This window comes from Pan troglodytes, chromosome 3, assembly GCF_028858775.2.
Source record: "Pan troglodytes isolate AG18354 chromosome 3, NHGRI_mPanTro3-v2.0_pri, whole genome shotgun sequence".
In the NCBI taxonomy this organism is placed as follows: Eukaryota; Metazoa; Chordata; class Mammalia; order Primates; family Hominidae; genus Pan; species Pan troglodytes.
In genome coordinates this window covers 156,479,074-156,503,579 of record NC_072401.2, presented here as the reverse complement: position 1 = coordinate 156,503,579, position 24,506 = coordinate 156,479,074, and the positions used below count along the sequence as shown (strand labels likewise).

Genomic DNA, 24,506 nt, shown 5'->3' with positions numbered 1-24,506 from the left:
TGAATCTAAAAGCCCCTTTTCATTGCTTCTCCAATGAAAGCACAATTGAGCAGCATATCAGCTCAGTTGGTCTCCTTTCCTCCTCTCCAAAATATTCTTTCTGTTGCCAAAGTGATCTTCCTAATATGCAAGAATCGTCATGTTCAGCACATACTTAATATCCTTCAGTAACTCCCTACTGCTTTCTGAATAAGTAATAGAGATTTCAAAAACTGTGGAGCTGGTTTTGGTAGGGTATGTATTACAGAGTGACTGATACTCCAGTTATCTGGTTCCTGGGCAGCCCAAATGCTCAGGTAACTATCTTAGGAAAACCAAAGACTTGACTGAGGGCTACCACTTTCTGAAAAATGCTGGGAGTCCAACGGTTTGTTAGGCACCTAGGGGTGTCTTCTCATTCCCCTCCTGACAGCAAGATGGCTTCAGTAGCTGTGGCATCACATCCCTATGCAACAACACTTAAGAGTCAAACAAAGGTCTGTTTCTCTCTTGTGTTTCTTTGTTAAAGGGGCAACAAAAATCCTTTCCCAAACTCCTCCCCCATCTGTACTACCAGAATATTTTTCTCCAGTCTCACAGCCAAAACCAGGTCACATTCCAAACCTCTAAACTGGTTACAGAAATGGGGAATGGGGGCAGACCAATAAGGATTTACTTCAATCACTTAAGGGTCTAGGGCACTAGTACACAATTAAGGTCTGTCCTCAAGGACACGGAAGGAAATGGCTGTTGAACAGGCAACTCTCAGTCTTTGCTAAAACGAGTGTCATAGTAGAACAAATATTGGATTTAGAGTCAGGCACATTGTAATTTTATTTCCATTTCTGCTGTTTCCTTGTTGTGTGACCTTGGGCACCTTCCTTATCTCCCTGAGATTCAGTCTCCTCATCTATAAGATGAGGACACCAAAATCTAACTTTTAAGATTACCAAGAAGATTAAATAAGATAACATCTATAATGTTGCTAACCCACAATGAACATTCATTCACTTAAAAATATTTTTGAACACTTACTATGTGCCAGGCACTCTGCCAGGGATATAGGGGTGAACGAGACAGATATGATCCCCCCTTCATAAAATTTATTAACAATTGACGTTAGTTTTTAAAAGTTTTCTAATTTTGCCAAGAAGTTCAGTTTTCTAATTTTGCCATGATGAGGACACCAAAATCTAACTTTTCTTTTCTTTTTTTTTTTTTTTTTGAGACGGAGTCTCACTCTATCACCCAGTCTGGAGTGCAGTGGCATGATCTCGGCTCACTGCAAGCTCCGCCTCCTGGGTTCACACCATACTCCTGCCTCAGCCTCCTGAGTAGCTGGGACTACAGGCACCCGCCACCACGCCCGGCTACTTTTTTTTTTTTTGTATTTTTAGTACAGACGGGGTTTCACTGTGTTAGCCAGGATGGTCTTTATCTCCTGACCTTGTGATCTGCTCGCCTCGGCCTCCCAAAGTGCTGAGATTACAGGCGTGAGCCACCATGCCCAGCCAAAATCTAACTTTTAAGATTACCAAGGAGATTAAATAAAATAACATCTATAATGTTGCTAACCCACAATGAACATTCGTTCACTTAAAAATATTTTTTGAACACTTACTGTATGCCAGGCACTCTGCCAGGGATATAGGGGTGAACGAGACAGATATGATCCCCCCTTCATATAATTTACTAACAATTGATGTTAGTTTTTAAAGCTTTCTAATTTTGTCAAGAAATTCATAAGCACTTTGATTACCTTGATGATCACTTTTTAAAGAAACCTAATGTCTCAGACGTGCTTACGGTTTCTGAGATTTTATATTTAATGTCTGATTCAAAACTTTTTTGTTTTTTTGCTTTATTCTGTTTAATTAAAAGTTTCCCGTCAAGAAAATGAAAAGACAAGCCAAAGACTGGGAGAAAATGTTTGCAAAAGATATATCAGATAAAGGGCTGTTACTCAAAATACACAAATAAATCTTAAAATTCAGCAATAAGTACAAAAACAATCCAGTTTTAAAACAGACCAAAGAACTACACAGACACCTCACCAACAAAGGTATAGATGGCAAATAAACATTTGAAAAGATGCTCCACATCCTGTCATCAGGGAAATGCAAAATAAAACAGCATCAAGATACTACTATACACCTATTAGAATGCCCCAAATCCAGAACCCTGACAACACCCAATGCTGGTTAAGGATGAGGAGTAACAGGAATTCTCATTCATTGCTGATGGGAATGCCAATGATACAGCCACTTTGGAAGACAGTTTGGCAGTTTCTTACAAAACTAAACATTTTCTTACCATATGATCCAGCAATCGTGCTCCTTGGTATTTACCCAGAGGAACTGAAAACACATGTCCACACAAAAGCCTGCACATGAATGTTTATGGCAACTTTATTCATAAGTGCCCAAAGTGGGAAACAACTAAAATGTCCTTCAGTAGGTGAACGGAAAAATAAACCGTGGTACCTCCAGACAGTAAAATAATGTTCAGCACTAAAAGGAAAGGAGCAATTCAGCCATGAAAAGACATGGAGAAACCTTAAATGCATATTACTAAGTGAAAGAAGAAAAACTGAAAGGCTCCATGTGTATGTATGATTGCAACTATGCAACATTCTGGAAGGGCTAACCTATGGAGCCAGTAAAAGATCAGGGGGTGCCAGGGTTTAGGGGAAAGGGGGAAATGAATAGGCAGAGCACAGAGGGTTTTTAGGGCAGTGAAACTATTCTGTATGATACTCTAATGGTGGAGACATGTCATTATACGTTTTTCCAAAGCTATAGAGTGTACAATGTCAAGAGTGAACATTAATGTAAATTATGGACTCTGGGTGATAATGATCTGTCAATGTAGATTCATCTATTATAATAAATGTACCACTCTGGTGGGAGATGCTGATATTGGGGGAGGCTGTGACTGTGCCAGGGACAGAAGATATATGGGAACTCTCTGAAAACTTTTGCTCAATTTTACCATGAACCTAAAGCTGTTCTAAAGAATAAAGTTTATTGAAACCCAACACAATTATCAGAGACATTTGTATTTTTATGAGTATACTGTCACTATGAATACCATCCTGATTCCTAACCTAAAGATGACTTGCAAAGTGCAATTTTTAGAAAGTGGACAATGAAGACAATATCCAAAACAACCTTATGAGCCTAGAAAAAAGTCCAGATGTGATACATATGGCCACCTCATCTGAGTAGTCATGTACATGGTCCAGAGTCAAGGCAGATGCAATTCATAGGAAGGGTTAACCTCCACTTAGTAGGAACGATCAGGTAATTAGAGTGACCCATTCCCCAACCAGGTCCACTAATAGTTTTTCCTCTTTTATATCAAATAAACAACATAGTTAAGAGGAATTATCAAGATACATTTGCTATGTTTTGGTGATCAAAGAAAAAATGTTCTATTAATCACAAACTCTATCCCATTACAAAAGTTTACTGCTTTGAGTTGGACTGGGTTATTGTTCAGCAAACACTCCCTCCCACCTTTTCCTCAGAGTGGAATATATTTTCCTACCTTTGGGCTTAGCTATGTGACATGCTTTGGCCACTGGAAATTAGCAGGTGTGACGCAAGCAGCAGCTCTCAATATGCTTGACGCAAGCGCAGTTCTCAATATGCTTGAGTGGTGGACACATTGTCTTGTTCTCCAGTGATCTCCCTGGAGAGCGAGGCCTGGTTGGCCTCTGCCCCATCATCCTAAGTCGCAGAATAAAAAATGAGGAGGTGACCCAAACCCAACCCAAAACCTAGAACCAAACCCAGCCAACGTGCAACTTGAAGCAGAGCTGCCCAGCCTGGATGAACCTCCATCAGCCCAGCTGAAGTTGCCTGTGAGTGTGAGAATAAGTGCTTGCTATTGTGAGCCACTGAGCTGTGGAGAATTTTGCCATTATGGTGGCAATAACTGCTTTACAGCTATAATCAGAAGTGTAAAGGTCAGGTTGTCATGACTCCTCTAATAGTAATGGACTTGGCTCCATTTACCTCACTCTGCATCTGCTCTATGAAACTAGGGATTCAGATTTCAAGGTGTTTTAGTGCCTTGAAGGCCCAGCGGACCTCCATCAGATCCCTGTGAAATCTGAAGGGAGGTGGAAGGAGATGGAGATAGGTGTCCCTGGGGTTAGTGAAGAGGAGCTAGAATTTAGGTCTTCTAGGGCCATAGCAACAATGGGAAAAATGGTGGAAGAGACTATACCCACATTCAGGTTAGCAGGCATGCTATTCTGCGTTTACTTAAAAAAGTGGGATGTCCTACTTTGGAGGGAGATGTACAAAGAGTTATTATAGAACATAGGTAAGTTACGTTTTTTAACAGCCAACTGTTGAGATCAGCAAAACTATAACCTAGGAAAAGTGTCACTTTCGAGGTAAAAACTGCATATATTTAGAGAAATGATACATTGTATATGCTTGCAGTGGGAATGTAAATTGGTCTAAACCCTTTGGAAAACTTTGGAGTAACTGGGAGAACAAACTCATATTTGGTAAAGTTGAAGAAGATCATATCTTAAGAGACAGTGGTTTTGCTGCTGGGTATGTACCATAGACCAATGGGTCTCAACAGAACTAGTGCCACACCTGGGAGGCAGGTCTGCTTATAATAGTGATGGAGGGTGTGTGTGTGTGTGTGTGTGTGTGTGTGTGTGTGTATGTGTTACTGCCATTTAGTAGGTAAGGGCCAGATATCCTGTATGTCCTGAAATTTGGATGGTCTCATTCAAAAAAGAATTGTGCTGGGTCCTTCATGACTTTAGAAGGTCTAGTAGAACATTTATATAGGTGGGAAACCCGATTATAATTATCTAAGAGTATAACGTAACCCTGTTTTAGATATAAATAATAAGTACTCTGTAAGGTCTTATTGTATACCGAATTTTTCAGAGATGCAACTACTAGATAAAGGCAGCCTGAATTGTGTTTTCTTCAGAATGTTACCAAGAGTTCTTCACATTACCAATAGTTGCATCACTTGCAGTGTTTGAGTTACCAGTCTCACAATCTTCTATGACTCTGCATCTGTGAACTGCTTCATCATGTCTCCTAATGTAGTGGAGTGTATTTGTGGTTACTGACATATTGAAATAAATATTATTTTATTAAAATTACTGTTCTTACATTTTTACTTTATATCATAGAAAGTGTATTGCAATGATTTTTTAAAATGCGTGCAGATAAGTTATGAATTTCATTTCAAGATAGTAAGTGGGATGATACAAAATATTTATTAATAAAAGAGTGCATCAGGTCTGATTGTGGTAAGAACTACAGCCAAAGATTAATTCACATATGTACCCAAAGATAACACTAGGTAGAATTGTGTTCTCCAATACGATAGTTATCAATCTCACTAACTAAAACTAAACAGACTAAGAATGTGATTCTTCAGTCACACTAGCTACATTTCAAGTGCTCCATAGCCACATGTGGTGAGTGGCAACAGTCTTGTTGAGTGCAGATATAGGACGTTTTCATCATTGCAGAAAGTTCTTTTGGACATCTTTGGCAACAATATTTATGGTATCAAAAAACTGGAAACAACCTACAAATATCTCACTTATCCATTCCCCTTTTAAGAAGCAGGGGACATGGAGGAATGGATAAGTAAGGTGGCAGGGTACAGGGAAATGCATGAGTAAGTGAGATATTACACAGCAATGAAAAGGAAAGCTTATGTGTATCAACACAAATGAATCTCATAAATAACAATGAGTGAACAAAGCAAAAAGCAGACCTGCACTTTTACAGCATTTAAACATAAAATAGTACTATATGTGGTTTAGGGATCCATATGTAGCAAACACATTTTTAAAATGCATGAGATTGATAAATAAAAAATTCAGGTTAGCAGTTACCTATGGCAGCAAGGGAGGAAATGGAGGCTTACCTGCAATGGTAATGTTTCATTTCTTCATGGGTAAGGACGGCATACAAGAATTCATTATTCTTTATATGTTTTTGATATAAAGAACATGTTTTTAATGTATTTTTATATATTAAATATTGCAAAATAAATTTTTCAATGGAGGAACATTCATGAGCTCCTAAAAGCATGGAGACCTGTTTTGCTCACGGCTCTATCCTTAATGCCAAGCAAAGTGCCTGGCACAGAGTAGATGCTCAATTAATATTTGTTGAATAGTCAGCCAAACATATAAAGCAAAACTTCACATATTATGGTTTGGACTCTAACACAGATGTAATGTGCTTCCATCCCACCCAATCAGGGTATCCAGTAACACAAACTCTTTCTTTTTTAAGAGACAGGGTCTCACTCAGTTGCCAGGCTGGAGTACAGTGGTGTAATCATAGTTTACTGCAGCCTCAAACTCCTGGGCTCAGGTGATCCTCCCACCTGAGACTTCCAGGTAGCTAGCACTACAGGTACACGCCACTATGCTTGGCAAATTTTTTTTGTATTATTATTATTATTATTTTTGTAGAGACTGGGTCTCACTATGTTGCCCTGGCTGGTTTCAAACTCCTGGCCTTAAGCAATCCTCCTGCCTTGGCTTCCCAAAGTGCTAGGATAATAGGTGTGAGCCACCATGTCTGATCACAAACATTTTCTTAATCATACATTAATGTTACAAAGATCTATTAAGGGCCAGCTACAGGGCAGGAGCTCCTCCAGTGTTAGGGTTACAACAATGAACATAAACTAACTAAATACGGCAAGGGAGGGAATACAGATAATAAAGAAAAAATAAGTACAGTAGATAGTAAGTCACATGAAGATAAGTGCCCTCAAGAAAAATAAAGCTGGAAAGGGAAGGGGAAGAGGAAACATTAGATGTTAGGCACTATTAAATAGGGTAGTCATGTTGTTCTCTTTGAATATGTGATCTTTTAGCTACGATTTGAAGTGAGGGAGGGGGTGATGAGCATGTGAGTGGGAGGGAAGAGCACATACAGACCTCAAGGCAGTGGGTGCTGGGAAAAAGAGGCCAGCAGGGCAGAAGGAGCCTGAGTGCCTGGGAGAGGGTCAGAGACTGGGCAGAGCTTTCTAAATCACTGTAAGGACTTTGGCTTTTATTCTAGGTAATACTGAGGATTTGCAACAAAGGAATGATATCACCTGGCTTACATGTTTAACGAATCACTCTTTTGAGAATGAGTGATGGTAGGGAAGTAGAAACAGGGAGACCAGTTAAGAGATTATCACAGTCATTCAAGCCAGAGATGATGGCAGCTAGAACCAGGGTAGCAAGAGAGGAGGTGATAAGAAGTAGTCAGATGCTTGGCTTATTTTGAAGATACGGGCACAGCTATCATGTATCCAGGGCATGAGAAAAAAAAAAAAAAAGAGCAGTCAGGGATAACAGGAAGATTTTTGGCTTGGAGCTGCCATTTGCTGAGAAAAGGCAGGGAGCTGGTTGGATGGGGGTGGAATTGCAGTTTAGTTTGGGACGTGTTAAGTTTGAAATGTTGACCAGGCACCCAGATGGAGTTGCTAAGTACACAGCTGGTATATGAGCTTGGGGTTCAAGGGACACATAGAAGCTGGAGGAATAAATTGGAGAGCCATTGGCATATAGGTGGTATTTAAAGGCAAAAAATAAGATCAGATCATCCAGGGAGTGACAGCAGCTAGCAAAGAAGAGAGGAAAAAGGGCCATGTCTTGAAGCATCGCAATGTATAGAAGTCAGGAAAAGGAGGGGGTGGAGGATCAGATAATGAGGTAGAAGACATCCACGCAAAGGCAGTGCCTTGGAAACCAAGTTGAGAAAGTACGTAAAGGAGGGGAGGAGTGCCCAACTGTGTCAAATTATGCTCAGGATTTAAGATGATGATAATAATAGACCATAGTATTAAGCAAAATGAAGGTTATGGAGGACCTTGCCTGGGCAGTTCTGGAGGAGTGGTGCGGGGGGTGTGAGACCCTTCTCATACAGGGCTCTGGAGAGAAAGGAATAAACAAGATAGACAACTCTTTTGAGGCCATTTTCTGCCTAATCTGACTTTTAGACGGAAAGAGAATCCATGTATTCCTGACTAAACAGATGCCAATACATACTGGAATCCAGAAATCTAAACATATCATATCTTATCTCAAAAGGATAGAACACAAAGCAGCAAGAAAAGTTCACTTAAGTATAAGAGTTTGCTTCACTTACTAGAAACAAAAAGAACCACCCAGAGAAACTGTCTGAACTAGGGATCCTGGTAGAAGAAATACTCACCTAAGTGAGTTGATCACTTTCTCTAATTTTATATGATGCTAAATAAGCCACCTTTAGTTGTCATTGAATCAGATTTTCCCACTTGTACATTAGTGGTTGGAAAAATAGATTAGCTCAGCCCTATTATGTTATTTGCTAGAAAAGCCACTTATCTCATGAGAACTTTAACCTCAGGGACCAATTAACCTGTTGATTTATCCAGGACCAATACAGGTGATTCTCAGATAAGTCAAGCTTAATGTTCAAGAATCATGACAGAAAACCAGGTGTGTTCATGCATGCCTGTAGTCCCAGCTACTCAGGAAGCAGAGGTGGGAGGATCTCTTGAGCCCAGGAGTTTGAGGCTGTAGTGTGCAATGACTGCATCTGTGAGCAGCCGCTGCACTTCAGCCTGGGCAACACAACAAGACCTTGTCTCTTAAAAAAAAAAAAAAATAGAACCCCCAGTGAGCTCAGGAGAGTTAATAAACAAGATGTGCCAGAACCACAGGCCTCCAACTCCTACACCTGCCTGCTCTCACCTTTATCCAGCCAACTATCTAAGGGGAAAGACTTAGATGTGAAAGACTGACTTTAGCTTATCATCAGAAATACTTTTGGACACCCTTCAACAGCTGCTGTCAGACCAAGAGCTGAAGAAAAAAGAATACACAAAGCAATTTCCTTCTTACAATATAGTAGTTTGCTAAGTTATTATAATATAACCCTGTGCAGTCCATTATAACACAGGGTTAATTTTCTAATATAAGGCACTATTAGCTCTTCAGAAAATACAAGTTAAAACAGTGTCCAGAATTTTAAAGTAGGAATCAGTAAAGGAAGGAATACTTTTACAATTAAAAATTCTTATGGAATGGGAGCAAATTATTCTTAGAGCCGAGAAAGCTGAAAGAGCTAAGAAGGCAGACAATTTTCATCACATTTACTGAATTGAATAGTATTTATTGGATACATTCTTTCAATTTAAGTATTCACTTTGTAGAATTACCTATTTTAACAGACAACAAAAATCTTAAAATGTGTTGCAAAAAGTCTTTTTTTTTTTTTGGTTGCTTTTTTGATGAGAATTTCCCATTGCTCCAAAAACCAAAATGCAATCAGATATTTTTAGTCTTTTCCTCAAACAGAAACTTTTCACATGAGGTCTTTATGTCGAGAGTAGAAAAAAATGAACTTTTTGTTCTCTCTGAACATATACACCCTCTAGTGGTTCTAGAATTTAATAAAAAACAAGAATGAGAAATAACTGTATGAGGTAATAACTTAAATTATAGACTCTAGATAGAAAGAATGCCTTAACCCTCATGCAGTGCTGGTAGGAAGGTAAATTAGTAGAGCCACTAAGGAGAATAGCTTAGAGGTTCTTCAAAAATCTAAAAATAGAATTACCTATGATCCTGCAATCCCACTGCTAAGTACATATCCAAAAATAGGAAATCAGAATATCAAAGCTATATCTACATACCCATGTTTACTGCAGCACTATTCACAATAGCCAAGATATGGAATCAACCTAGGTGTCCATAAGCAGATGAATGGAAGAAGGCAATGGAATACTATTCAGCTGTAAAAAAGAATAAAATCCTGTCATTGGTAGCAACATGGATGAAACTGGATGACATTATGTTAAGCAAAATAAGCCAGGCATTGAAAGACAAACATCGCATGTTCTCACTCATGTGGGAGTTAAAAAAATTGAACTCATGGAGATAGAGAGTAGAATGATAGTTACCAGAGCCTGGGAAGGGTAGTTGGGAGGCAGGAGATAAAGAGTGGTTGGTTAAGGGGTTCAAAAATACAGTTAGATAGAAGAAATAAGATCTAGTGTTCAGTAGCACAATAGTGCAACTATAATTAATAATAATTTAATGTATATTTAAAAATAACTAAAAGAATGGAATTGAAAATTCCTAACCCAAATAATAAATGCTTGTGGTGATGAATATCCTAACTACCCTGATTTTATTATTACATGTTACATGCTTGTATCAAAATATCACACGTACCCCATCAATATGTACAACTAATATGGATCCACAATAATAAAAAATTATAAATGCCTTATAAAAATATTGCAAGGAGGGCATTATAAGAAAATTAGGGTTTGGCATATTAGAATATACTAGTCTGTATATTAAGTTTATCTTTGAATGTTGTCTGGGTATTGGCATATTAGAATATACTAGTCTGTATATTAAGTTTATCTTTGAATGTTGTCTGGGTATCTGCGGATTTGACACATTTGTAAAAGTTAGGGGAGAAATTAGGAAACTATTCTGTAAGGAATAATCATAAAGTTATGTAACTCTGAAGAAAGAAATTAAACATTCATTTGTAACATAAAATACTTTTATACAAGCATTCAATATTTAAATGCATTCCATGTTATATAAAGAGTATACTAGCATTCAACATTTATATGTATTTCACTTTATCCTATGTATTCACAGTATTCTAATACCACAAATTATAGGGCCTTAGAAATCAACCAGTCTGTTTTTCTCATTTTACAGGTAAGAAAATTGAAGCCAGGGAAGTTAAGTGATTTGCTGAAGGCCGCAGTCATGCCATGCAGTGGTAGGATCAGAATTCAGATTTCTTGAATCTCAACAAAATGTTTCTCCCACTACCCCAGACCGATGAAGTAAAAAGTGGTACCCACAGCAAAGACTAAAATCCAGACATATCAATAAATAATTTCATCGTTCTATGACAGAGACTAATAAGGGGACCCAATTTAGATTGGAGAACTTTTCCCTGCAGGCCAAAAAGAGAATAAGTAAAGGAAATAAGCGGTTCAGGGAGCAGGGAGAATACAAAGGTGCATGAGCTTTCTCACTGCTGAGGTGAAAAAGAGTCCATGTTAGAAGAACTGAAAGATGGGCTGGAGTGTGGGGACCAGGGCAAAGTCCCCAAAAGGCTCTGGGGAGACAGACAGGCCCGCCCAAGCAGGCCATGTAGGTCTGGACTGGGTTTATCCTCACAGTAAAAAAATTTACAGAAGGTTGTTAAGCAAAGGGGGCATGTGACTATATTTTGACTCTTCGAATGTTTTTCCCCTTGAATATGCAAACTACATACACATTATCAAAGTCAAGAAAGTAGTATACATTAAAAATTATCTCCCTCTTATTCCTGTCCTACAACCTCCAAGTTCTCTGTCCAGGACCAAATAACTTAAATGTCCATCAGCTGGAGACAGGCACATCTGCATATAATGTGGCTCTTAAAAGGGAATTAAGAGGAATGAAGTCTATACTCTATTTGGTTAGGAATGCACAGTGTAGAATGGTATGCCTTGCATGCCACCTATGTAAAAAGTGGAAGCATTGTATAGAATGCTACTTTTTGGGTAAAAAAAAAAAAAAAAAGGAAGAACTGCACATAAATGCTTGTCCATGCGTAGAGTACCTCTGGAAGGATTTGCAAGACAGTGTTGGCCCTTGGGAGGGGAATCAGCGACTGGGAGTTGGGGTGAAAAGCTGACTTAATTCTCATTCGATTTTCTGTTGTCTGTTTGAATCTGTACTATGTGCATGCCTTTTAAAAGCTTAGAAAGTAAACACGTAAAGAAAATCATTCCTCCCAGCTTCTTCCACACATGCTATCTCCCTCTTGTTCCCTTCACCTGCCTGCGGGAAGCTGGCCCAGCCTTTTGCCAGCTGCGCAGCCTCCACCCTCAAATCTGCACTCACTCTCTGATTACACGACCCTAGCCAACCTCCACTTTCTGAATTAATTCTTCACCAATTGATGTTGATGCCTTTTAGAAATGTTACATGCCTCATGGGAAAGCTTCTGCTTGAACTCTGTCCTGCTGATAATTTATTCTAATAACAAATTACGTCATTCAGACTTCTGTTTATCACGCTTGCTTCCTATTCTTTCTACTCTGTCATCCCAAGTTTTCCTTGCCCATGGAAAACTGAACAGAAAACTGTAAGTAACTATTATAAAATGTTTATGATAAAAAGTAACTTGATTTAAATTTCAGTAGTAAAGCCAAGATAATTTTAAAGAGTTGAGGCTTGATAGGAACGCACCTTTTGAAAGACCGTGAGACCAAAGTGCAGGAATGAGTTTGCCATGATGTACCTTTGATCCCTGAGAAATTGCCTTGTCCTAACATGTTCTGTTGCAGAAAAAGAAGTGGTAAAAAAACATTTTAATAATGTATTCTATACATATATATAGAGAGAGAGAGACAGAGAATGTATATACTATTGGCAACTCATTACCTAAAGTTAATATAGAGAAGTATCTATCGTATTATCAAACTACAGGAATCTGAAGCTTAGGGTTCTCCACAAAGTAGTAATTTCCATCCACAGTATTAACCTTCAATCTTGGTTCTGTTGAGTTCAGCTACATGTTTTAAATTATTCTATTTCTCTAAATTCAGAAGACAAAAAACTTTTTTTGAGTGATACTTCCCTTCAACCAAAATGGGAGAATGTAGAAAACTGTTAAACCAAGGACCTTTCTTAAAGTGTCTTCCAACACACTTATGGGATCAGTCATAATATTTATATATACTGAAGCACTTTGAAATCTCAAGCTGTTTTAACCAGCTGTCATTTTGGTGTTAAACTTCGGTCATTTTAATGTGAAACAAAGGTCAACAGAGAGTTTGTCTTATTCTTTTCCTATTAGTGAAATCCTTTATAGCTACTGAACTCTGCTTAAACTCCCAACAAAGTCACTATTGCATACTCCTGTTATCTAGGTCGCATGGAATATTATGATTGTTCACAAACAAAATACATAGAAGAAAATTAAAAAGATGAATTAGTATTTAAAGCATTATAAACAGCCAAACATACAAGCCGGTATGGTCTTTATATATTTGGCATTGATTATAATGACACATGTACATCTAAGAGTAACCTCTTGTATGTACACAGCACCAATTCAATTGTCTACGTATCTAAAATAAGACGGCATGGATACGTTTTCATTGTTCATTCTAGAACCTATACTGTAAAGATTATTTCAATTTTTGTTAAATTGTTGGCCTTTAAAATAAAGATACATTATTTATTTTTAAAGCTCATTCACTCAGTTTATTGTTTAATTACAAAATAGTATCTTTTGTCTTCCAATACGTATCCCTGGTTTACCTGGAGATTTTTTCTAAATTTTTAACTCTGACCATAAAGAAAATTAGCTAATATTCATCAGGATAGTAAATTGAACATAAGTATTTTATTATAAGAGTTAGCCATCATATAAAAAGTAAGGGCTTAGAATTATGCATTCAAATCATGACAAATGAGGAACAGTATTTGAATATACCCATGTAGTTCCCTTTAAATGAGCTTTAGCCTGTCTAAGTGATACATTCTTCTGTACAGTATTTTTGCTATCGTTGGCACCTAGTTCATCCATCCATTGACCACAAATGTATTGAGCACCTACTATGAGCCAGGATGATTCTTAGTGCTGGAAAGCCAGTAGCGATTACAACAATAACTTACCCTCTGAGAACTTACACTTTAGATGAAAGAAATAAACACATGAACAAGTAAGTCATAAATTACAGACTAAAATAAGAAGGGTAATAGGACAGAGGGTGACTAGGGGAGGCACTATTGTAGTTGTGGTGATAGAGGCTGGCCTCTCTGGGGAGGTTGCATCTGAGCTGATGCCCAATCATGAGATGTCAGAACAGCACTTTCCAGGGAGAAGAGGCAGCAGCAAGAACAAGAAACCTGGGCTTGGCATGTTCAAAGAGCAAGAAGGCAGCTAATTAGGGGTGAGAGGTGGGAGGTGAACTCAGTGAGATGGGCATGATCCCTCTGAGGGGGGCTCTGTGGCCATGGAGGGAGTTTGTTTTCTGCTCTACTGGCAGTGGGACACCGCCACAAGGTCACTCTGGACACTGTGTGGAGACAGGCTGCAGGATGTTGCAAAGGTAGCGACTGTAGGAAAATAAAAAGCCTTTGCAGCAATCCAGGCAAGAGAGGAGAGGGATTTAGACTGAGGTTTAGCACAAGGTATGTGTGTGGTGTGTATACGTGTGTTGGGGGGCAGGGTAGGCAGTAGTGGAAGCAATGGGTGCTATCAGGAGACTACTGAACAAATGAACCAGTATGGATAGCATGAAACTGATTTTGAAGATAAAGTCAACAAAATTGCCAATAGATCAGATGTGGCTTGTGAAAGAGAAGAGTCGGGGTGATTCCATGGGTTTTGGTGTGAGCAACTAGAAGAATGGAATCACCTGTTACTGAGGTGGGGGGAAGACTGTAAGAGGCACAAGTTTTGGGAGTAGGTAAGAATAGGGAGCTTGATTTTGGACATGGTAGATCTGAGGTTCTAATTAGATATCCAAGAGGAAATGTTGAGTAGGCAGTTGCATACATCAATTTAGAAGCTGAAAAGGGAGGTTGTGGCAGAAAATATACTTCGAGGAGGCATGGACTTTCATGAATCCCTTTGAAAGTCTGTTAAAACCCTCAGATTCCTTCTCTGAATAATTTTTTTTTTTTTTTTTTGAGATGGAGTCTCACTGTGTCACCCAATCTGGAGTACAGTGGCGCAATCTTGGCTCACTGCAAGCTCCACCTCCCTTGTTCATGCCATTCTCCTGCCTCAGCCTCCCGAGTAGCTGGGACTACAGGTGCCCACCACCACACCTGACTAATTTTTTGTAGTTTTTTGTTTTGTTTTGTTTTGTTTTGTTTTTAGTAGAGACAGGGTTTCACTGTGTTAGCCACGATGGTCTCAATCTCCTGACCAGGTGATCCGCCCACCTCGGCCTTCCAAAGTGCTGGGATTACAGGCATGAGCCACTGCGCTCCGCCTGAATAATATTTTAAATGCATAAAATAAAACATTTTTATATTTTTGGTGTATCTAGAATTGGTATAAAAGAAAACAAATTATAAGAAAATATGTCATCAAAATATTTTAAAAGTTATTTTATAGTAAAATACATACTTTTAATTAACACATTAAATAATGAGATCAATCAGTGAACATAGTAACCACAGTTACTTCAAAGAAGTCATGCACATACTTATTTCAAGATATCTGTAAGAAGTGAAATGAGATGAAAATATCTGTAGATTTTTTTATTGGACAGCTACAGCTAATATTCCTATGGTTTGACTATCTAGGTTCACAATTGCAAGAAATGCTAAATTTCATCTCCGGGTCAGTGAAGATAAAGAAAATGGAGAAATGTGGGCTTAAAGAGGAAGCTGCAGTTACACGGACGTAGATCCAGGTAAGTTTGTAGATATGATGATGATGGGAGAAGGAAGAAATTCTCTTCTGTTGTTTTCATTTTCTTAGTGAAATATGATGCAAAACCACCAGTTCAGAGTGCGTGAAGGGGGACAGAGAGGAGGTAAGAAACAGTGATCTAGTACTGCAGGTAAGTGAATGGATTTGAGCTACGGAGTCAGACCCATAAAGGCCATAGATTCGTGGTCATAAATTAAAATAAGGCCCCATCAGTGCAGTCATGTTTTTATTCAGCCAGATTTGACTGCTCAGGTGGTGGCCACAGTTGGCAGGCAATCGAAATTATCTTTCAACCCGAGTTCATATGCGCGCATTTATCACCAAAAGGCCCTGAGCAAAAGATGATGAGACATGTCTGTTTCAGTGTAGTTTTATGTCTCTAGTTTTTAAATTATAAATAATTCAAACACTGGAAACTGACTAGTCCACTGGGAGCAGAGAAGTTCATTGCTAATAACCGGGGTGCATATTAGGTGAGTCTGTGCATCTTGGGCTCCTGTGGCTGATGATGCCAGGAGCTCAGTGTGAACACAAAAGTTTCAAGCTTTATGGGACCTGAAGAGGCCAAAAACTTGTGGCCAGTCCCGTATAACACAGCATACATCAAAGCAGTCCAGCAGGAACAAACACCACCCATCTGACAACTTTGTATACTTTTGCACAGTTTTGAAAGTGCTTGTAAAGTTACTCAAATCACAGTCACCCTATTTTTATTAACAGATTAAATCTATATGAAAATTTAAAAGAGACAAATAAATCATCAAGAAATTTGTGCCTGTTTAAATATCTTCAATCTTATTCCTGCATTTGGCAAATAATCTCCGTGTACATGCTCTATTTCTTTATCAAGTCTTTTATTTACATGTTCGTTTCAATGTTGTTTTAGAATTCCAGTTCCTTGATAAGGAGTCATGTCTGTATTTAGAAAAACCCAGTGTTTCCTACTGTATCCTGCATCCAGGGAACATTAATCACCAGCATTTTCAATTTTATACAAAGTAAATTTAATTTTCATATGAAATACCTCCATCTCAGTCACTGGGTTCTATTTTATTAATTAATAGTTCTAATATGGCCATAAAACAGCTACTTTATCCACTTGGATAAAAAGTATGTTAAATTTACCATTTAAAAATGAAAGCAACAGTTTATAATATTTACTCAAATAGAGGCTTTAATTGGTTTGTGTAAGAGATAATATAGATATCTTTTATCTATCACACAGTACTCAGCCACAGTCAAAGTGGAGGATGGAAAGGTTGGTCATCAAATTGGGAAGTAAGAGGATACTGCTGAAGAGAAAAGCCAATATAAGTTTCAGTTATATACACACAGGCAGATACTGTCTAGAGTGTGCATCCAAAATGAAAATCTAGAAAGACCGGAAAAGCCTTCACAAATGGAAACAAAATTTCAACATTAAGCCTACTGCTAAAGGGCACTTCCAAACCTGTTAGATTAATTTATAAAAAAAGAAATGTAGTTTTCAAATATTCTTCTTTAGCTGAGCGCGATGGCTCATGCCTGTAATCCCAGCACCGTGGGAGGCTGAGGCGGGTGAATCACTTGAGGTTAGGGGTACAAGACCAGCCTGCCCAATGTAGTGAAACCCCGTCTCTACTAAAAGTACAAAAATTAACCAGGTGTGGCGGCGTGCACCTGTAGTCCCAGCTACTGGGGAGGCTGAAGCAAGAGAATCGCTTGAATCCAGGAGGCGGAGGTTTCAGTGAGCTAAGATCGCGCCACTGCACTCCAGCTTGGGTGACACAGCGAGAAATATTCTGCTTCAGACTCTTTGAGTCAAAAGACAATTTGAGGACAAGTGGAAAACTTAAACACACTGAAGTTTAGGGATATTAGCGTTCATTCTGATTAGGTGCAATTCTTGCATTGTGGTTACATAGGAGAATGTTCTCATTCGTGCCGGATGAATGCAGAAGTATGTAGGGCTGAGGGGTCTTATTGTCTACAACTTAAAGTTTTAGATGGTTCAAAAAAAAAGTGTGTGATGTGTGTGAAAGAAACAGAAAGAAAGAAGAGGGGAAGGAAAATGTGGGGAAGTGTTAATTAGTGGAAGTCAGTGAATGGCATGGGGGGTGTTCACTGTACTACTTTTTCAAGTTTTCTATATATTTGAAAGTTTTTAAAATAAAAAGCTGTGGGGAAAAAATCCACATAAATATATATGTAAATTTATAAGAGACATACCTATAACAAAACAAGTAGGTAATGATTTATACAGCATAAACACATTTTCAAAAAATTACAATATGAATTTTATACAAACAGAATTCAAAATCAAAAGCATTCAGTAGGATGTTTTATATTCACAAGAAGTATAATACAAATGAAGAATAATATTCTCATTGTCTGGTCATCACTCTTTGATAAGTCACATAATTCTCTAGGCATGTGCCCTATCAATCTCTAATCGCTAATTAAATCTCAGGGTAGTTCAGAGATCACTGTTTCATCAGTCCCGTGTTTCAAGTTCTCCAAAGTGGGCATTTCCTATTTTTCACCACTCTCAAAAGTTATATTCCTGACTTCACAGATTATCTTATTTCCAATTTTAGAGACAACAGAACTATCAGATGGGAAGTCCTTCACCTGCATGCTACCAAATTTACAAATTATCTGCACTTGCTCTGTGGTAGATGCTGCTATTTAACTAATCTGTCATTCCCAAATCTTATCTCTCTTGACTTCTCCCACTATGAGGGTAAAAAAAATCTTTCCCAGTCTCCCTTGTCATTATGAGTGGCCATGGGACACAGTACTGGCCAATGAGATGCAAGCAGAAGTCTCCCGGAGGCCTCTGGAGACACTTTCCTGATTAAATGACCAAGTGTAGCTAATACCATCCCTTCCCCCCTTTTCCTGCCTTGAGCACAGTTTGAAAGGAAAAGGTGAAGGGAAATGCAGTGATGTCAACCCCTTAGGGCTGACATCAACTTGCAGAAGCAATGTCAGCAACTGCTTACTCTAAATTGCTTGTCATACAAGAAAAATGAATATCTGCTTGAGTGAGGCACTATTGGTAGCTGGGTTTTCTGTTATTTGCAAGTGAAAGCACTCCTAACTGCTACTGATCCCACTCTTTCCTCCCTTTACAATTGAAGAGAGCCCCCTTATCTGTGACGATGGAGCCCATCATTCCCACCTTCTCAGAGGCCCCCTTCTATTGATTGCAACCCTCCCCAAAGCCCCTCACTGTCTTCGGCCTTCCCCTCTCCTCCGGTTATTTCACATCGCCAGTGGTTAAACACACTCAGGTCTCTCTCATATTAAATAAAAAATGAAACTGTCCCTTGGCCTCCCATCTTCCTCCAGCTACAGCCTTATCTTTATCTCCTTTTCATTAACATTCTTCTTACAAGAGCTGTCTACATTCACTATCTCCAATTCCTTATTTCCCATTCATTTCTCAACCCGCTGCATCTGGATTCACCCTTGACCACTTGACTGAAACTGTCAAGCGGTCAACAGCAACATCCTCAGTGCAAAATCCAATGGGAACTGTTTTGTTCTTATCTTGTTTGACCTCTGTGTAACATTTGGCATGATGACCATTCAGTCCCATTTGAAAGACTTTCTTCCCTTGAATGTTTAAAAGCATTCTGTCTTTGCTTTTCTTCTCCTCTCTGGCAGATACTTCTAAACCTCCTCTTCTTTTGCAAACCCTTTGGGTATTGGTATGAAATTACTAGTTTTATGCTGATGTCTCCTCAGTCTTTATCACCAAAGCAGCTCCCCACTGGACATCCTGAAACGTCCCAAAGACTCCCCCTAAATCTGCTTCTTCTCCTGTGCTGTCTTCCTCCATGCACAGCACCACATCCACCCAGTTGCCCAAGCTGTCTGGAAAAATCCTTGATTCCCCTCCTCTCCCTTGTTTCTCAAAACCTGTTAATCAGTAGGTCCTCCTCTTGAATCTGCCCATTTCGCTTAGTGCCACTAATCTCATCCCAGGTCAGGCTTTTTCTGTTATCAGTTCCCTAACACCTCTCTCTTGCTTGACCCCATCTCTCTGCTGCAGCTGAAGGGAACTTATTTCAGTTTCTCCATAGCTGCCAACCTCTCTTTCACCTCTGGGCTTTCATACATGTTATTTCCTCTAACTGTGATTCTTTCCACAAGGCTCAGCATCATTACTAATAATCTTTCCATTCTCAGTTTAAGCATTACTTCCCTGGTACCCGAGGCTGCACTGGATGTTTCTGCTGTGTATTGCTATAACATATTAGACTCCCACTATCAATGTTTCTGTTTTGTTCCACAAGGATACTTTTCATCTTTAGTAACCAGTCTCTTCCAATAGATTTTTCAATTCGATTATAATGCTAGGCTTTTAATTTTATTTGCACCAAGCCAACAACTATCTATATATGATTGGCACTCATCAAAGGCTGTGGATCAACTTCATGGAATATGAAAGATTTCCATTTATGTTTAAGAACCACTTACTGTAAAATGAAAAAGAAACAAAAATGCTGGAATACATAGACATTAAAATGACTTTGGTCTCATTAAAAATGGTTATATTCCACTTACTGGAATGGATATATCCAATGTTTAAAAGCAAAGAGTGATCCTCCATTATCGCTGAAGTATATAAATTAGTTATTTCCTATCACAATACAAATTTCTAGAAAGAATAACTATACAGAATATGTATATTTCATTATATCTATAGACATTGTTCAAGTAGAAAAATGTATAAAATGCACTCAAGAGCCTTGACATGACATATAAATATAAAATCTAATTAAATCATATAGTTATTAATAATCATCAGAGAAACAGAGGCCAACAAGACTTAAAACAATGTAAAAATAAACCCTTATGTAACAGTGTTACAAGTAAATTCATAAAAAACAATGTGACATTATTGAAACATCCAGATTATTTCCAGGATTTACTGCAATTAGTTTTCTCTACTTAATATGCATGTGCTTCAGATTATTAAACTAAGAAGCACATTTGTATGATGAACCAAAGGCTGAAACTTTGATCAGCTGAAACTTTTCACACATTTTCAACAATCTAATTGCCAACAAAGTATAACTTAGTGTGCAAAATGCTACTAAAGTACAGATATATTTTAGGGTACACTACCAATTTTTTTTATTTCAAGGAGGAAATATATTTTTTTCCTGTTATATAAGCTATGTTGATAAAGCATAAGACCAAAAGGCTATATCGTCATATTTATTGCTGAAGCAAAACATATTCCAGTACAGTAATGTAACTTCCCAAAGGAAGAGGCTCTCTAAATACCAACACAGTCAACATCCAAAAAAAAAATAGATAAAAAAGCAAAAAGTTCAAGGAAAAAAATCAATTTTAGATTTTACCTGTGATCTTTTAAGTCAAATATGAGTTGGCTTAGGAATATGACTTGGGGCAAAATCCTTGGCAAAAAAAAAAAGCCAGTCTCTTCCTTCAAGTTCCATATTCATCTGCTTTAGGATTCAGATCATTCCCTAAAAACACTATTATATAGTTTATTTGCAGGTAAGACTCCATACTGTGTTTGCTTTTATTCCCTAAAAACATTATTATATAGTTTATTTGCAGATAAGACTCCATACTGTGTTTGCTTTTATCTATAGAATTCAATTTATGCTCCCTGAATGCAGGTTGCAATGATGTCTTATTGCCCATTAAGCCCCACACAACATTATTACACATCATAAGGGCCTGAAAACAAATTAATAAACCCCACATTACATATCGTAGCACACTACGTTTTGGAATCTGCATTGGTCACTGATTGAGGTGGCTGACTGCCTCAAAACACTTCTCTGGTAGCCTGCCTTTCTCTAGTTAAAGACTCCATTCCCTGACCACAGGACTGGGCACACAAACCAAGCTTAGCTAAGCATCCTTCTGAACCTTAGAAACTGATTCAGAAAAAGAGGAGCTCTTTTCCTCTCTGACCTCAGAGCTATTTGGATATGAGTCTTGGTACCATAAGCAGCTGCTTCTCCAGCTTGAAGGACAAGCTGGTTTCTATAGTCCACACACAGAGAAAGCAGAGAGGGGAGGCAGGCCAGAAGGGCCAGACACCCCTAAAGCCAGCTTCACCCCTGATCTTCCACAGTTAGGTTAGGAGAGCCAATAAATTCTACTTACTTAATTTCACAGGGTCATGTAAGGATTCCATCACTAGAAGCCAGAATTCTAACTAGTACAGACCCAGAATTGTATTACGGTAAGAACTCTTGGAATTCATGGGGTCCAAATCCTCATGTTACGTATTAGGAACATGGATTAGTTAGAGAGGTTAAGTATCTTGCCCCAAGTCCCACAGTGAAATGTAAGGAAGCAAGACACTGTGGCGGATTCTGTAGGCTGGCTCACTCTGCACTCATTCTAACTCCTCTGTTGCTGCCTTACTGTACTATAGAGGCTGGGAACTGAAAACATTTCCCCATCTTCCTGAAGTTAGAGTGCAGGCATGTGGCCTAAGCTTCTGACAAACAGAGGTGTCTGCCCAGGACTCGGATGAGAAATAAGCATCAAGATGGAATTTGTGTCTTCTGGGGAGCATGGAGGTGGAGCCACGTGGTTCTGAAAAAACTGAGGTGGACTCTGGCATGCTGTGTCCTACCTGCCGAGGGCAGCAGTAGTTCCCTAGAACCCTTGGTATTTTCAGTTTTTGTTTTGACTGACTAGTATCCAAAATGGTTGATACGGTGCTCCCAAAATTCTGTAAGCCACCTAATAACTTCCAATAAACCCCTTTCGGGTTAAATTAGTTAGAATGCTGTTTGAGACCAAGAACTTTGACTTATATAGAATTTAGTCCCTGGAAATGGGGTGCAGCCACCTGAAATGTAGAACTGGATTACTGAAGGAGGTGGGGATTTGAGAAAAGATACAAATATTGGAAACTAGAAAGCTGTAACTCTTGTGATGCAGTAACATCAAAGTGTGTCAAACTGTCCCACCCTGCCCCTCGGAAAGCAGACAACGTGCTGCAAATGTTCTGTTAGAAGAAAGAGTAAGAAAAATTTGGTCCAGCATGAAAATGTTTAATAGGATTTGGAAAATAATTCTTTGTACGCAGAGTTCCCAAATTCCTTCCCAAAATCAGTATCATTTAGATTATTTTTAACTGCGTCAAAAACTGAAAAACCAACCAACCAACCACATAAAACCCACAGTGACTTAAACAAAGTGGGGGTTTATTTTTTTCAGACCTGCAGAATAATGGACATTAAAGGGAGAATTAATCTATCCATTTAATGTGCTCAACAGAGCAATCCTAAATCATCAATTAAAAAGTAAAACGATGGGTAATATGCTAAGAAGAGACAGGAGGAGGTCACATGCTGCAGAAATATTTCATTAAGATCACTTTGTATTTTGTTCATGTATATTGCTTTGTAGCTCAAAACATACTTTCACATTCTCTCCCCTGTCCCTTTCCATCCTTCTTCCTTCCTCTTCTCCCTGCTGTCTTTCTTTTACAACCCCACAAACCTACATGCATCTGAGCAAGCATGATTATTCTTCTTCTCATTTCAGACACAAAGAAACTGAGACTTTAAAAAGTTTGGTAACTTCCTCAACATTAAAAATTATATTAACTAGACTCAGTATTAACCATAAATAGAATAGATCCAGGTTTTTGTGGGGCCTGAAGCTAATACAAGTTATGGAAGCTTTGTTAAAAACTGCAGATAAAATATCTTATTCTTAGAAAACTTACAAAAACATCTTGACTGTGTGAGCACAATGGTAAGGCCTTGGAAGGGGACCACACCAATGAGGGGCCTGGAGTTTAAATTTCACTAGCTTTACAGTTAATATGCCTCTGCTCTTTCTATAATGTGGTTCTTGTTTTAATTTTAAAATGTAATATTATTTTGTATTTTAACTATATTTTAACCAACATTCAATTTCTCTCTCCATTTTTAATCATTGGGAGAGGAAGAGGGAAGTGGAAACAGAACAGAAATTTTCCCCTGGCACCAGTATTTCTAGGAAATTTTACTTCTCTTTATAGGAGTCAGAGTAGGGTTCCTGCCTTCTCCCATCCCCCACTTCACCTCTCTAAGCCTCAACCTCTCCGTATTTAAACATGGAAGCTTGAGGTATATCGAATGTTATAGTCCAGTGAAAAATTAGTTCATTGGATAAACTGAACTGAAGCCTTGAGAGGCCTGGTCCTTTAACGATCAGATCCAAATCAAGTCCATTTCAGTTGCAGTGTGGGGAAAGCAAGGGCAGTGTGGGGAAAGCAAGGGCACTGTGGTAAAGGGCCCAATGTGCCTAGGGCTGCACAGCCCAGGACACATGAGACCTCTTTAGAGGGCACTAGGAAGGAAGAGAGGCTTGCGGGGACATGGGATCCTAATGTAGAGGAAACTGGAACATAGGATGAGGATGCAGGTGGGGCAGAGGAAACCAAAGTGAACTTTACCAGGTTTTTTTTCTGTCTGGGATTATCACCCTAAATTCACAATTCAGCTTACACAGAATCTACAAACATATACTGCCATAATTAATGTCAGCACTGTTTTAATGCTGATATACTTGAAATAAATATTACAAAAATGGGTATATTCTTGACAAATGCTTAAAGGTATTAACACGCTCACAGGCAGCAGGTTATGAGTATTGCACAACCCATGTATTTAGCACACATTGCCAAGTTCAGAAGGGCTAACTAATGAGTATCATAACTGATGATGGTGAGAAAAAGTAGAGATTCTTAGAGTTGTAACTGTAAAAATATGTGTAGTTACCCATTCCAGTCCCTGCTAGTGCAGTTTCTCTAGAAAAGATTTCCACTGCCATCTTCTGTTTATGATGGACTGAAAGACAAAAGACACCTTCTAAAGGACCGTAATAACAAAGAATAGAAACTAACAAGAGCATACCTCAAAATAAGCCACAAATTTGTGTTTGCATACCATGAAAGAGCATTTTTTTCTGGGTCATCTAGTTTGTATGATTACTATGAGAAGGTTATAAATTTTTGTAATTATGCCACACATGTACACACAAGATAAACAACTTACTGAAAACAGAGGATAACCCTTT

At 38.5% G+C, this 24,506-nt stretch overlaps 1 long non-coding RNA gene across 1 annotated transcript; it reads right to left on the bottom strand.

The window, feature by feature from the left end:
* Positions 1-1,374: 1,374 nt before the first annotated feature.
* LOC134809924 (uncharacterized) lies at positions 1,375-24,277 on the bottom strand. The gene is made up of 4 exons (XR_010156728.1): positions 24,209-24,277; positions 12,242-12,330; positions 9,664-9,762; positions 1,375-3,710 (listed from the first exon to the last, which is right to left on the bottom strand). It is a non-coding gene; the product is annotated as an uncharacterized LOC134809924 (long non-coding RNA).
* Between the last annotated feature and the right edge of the window lie 229 nt (positions 24,278-24,506).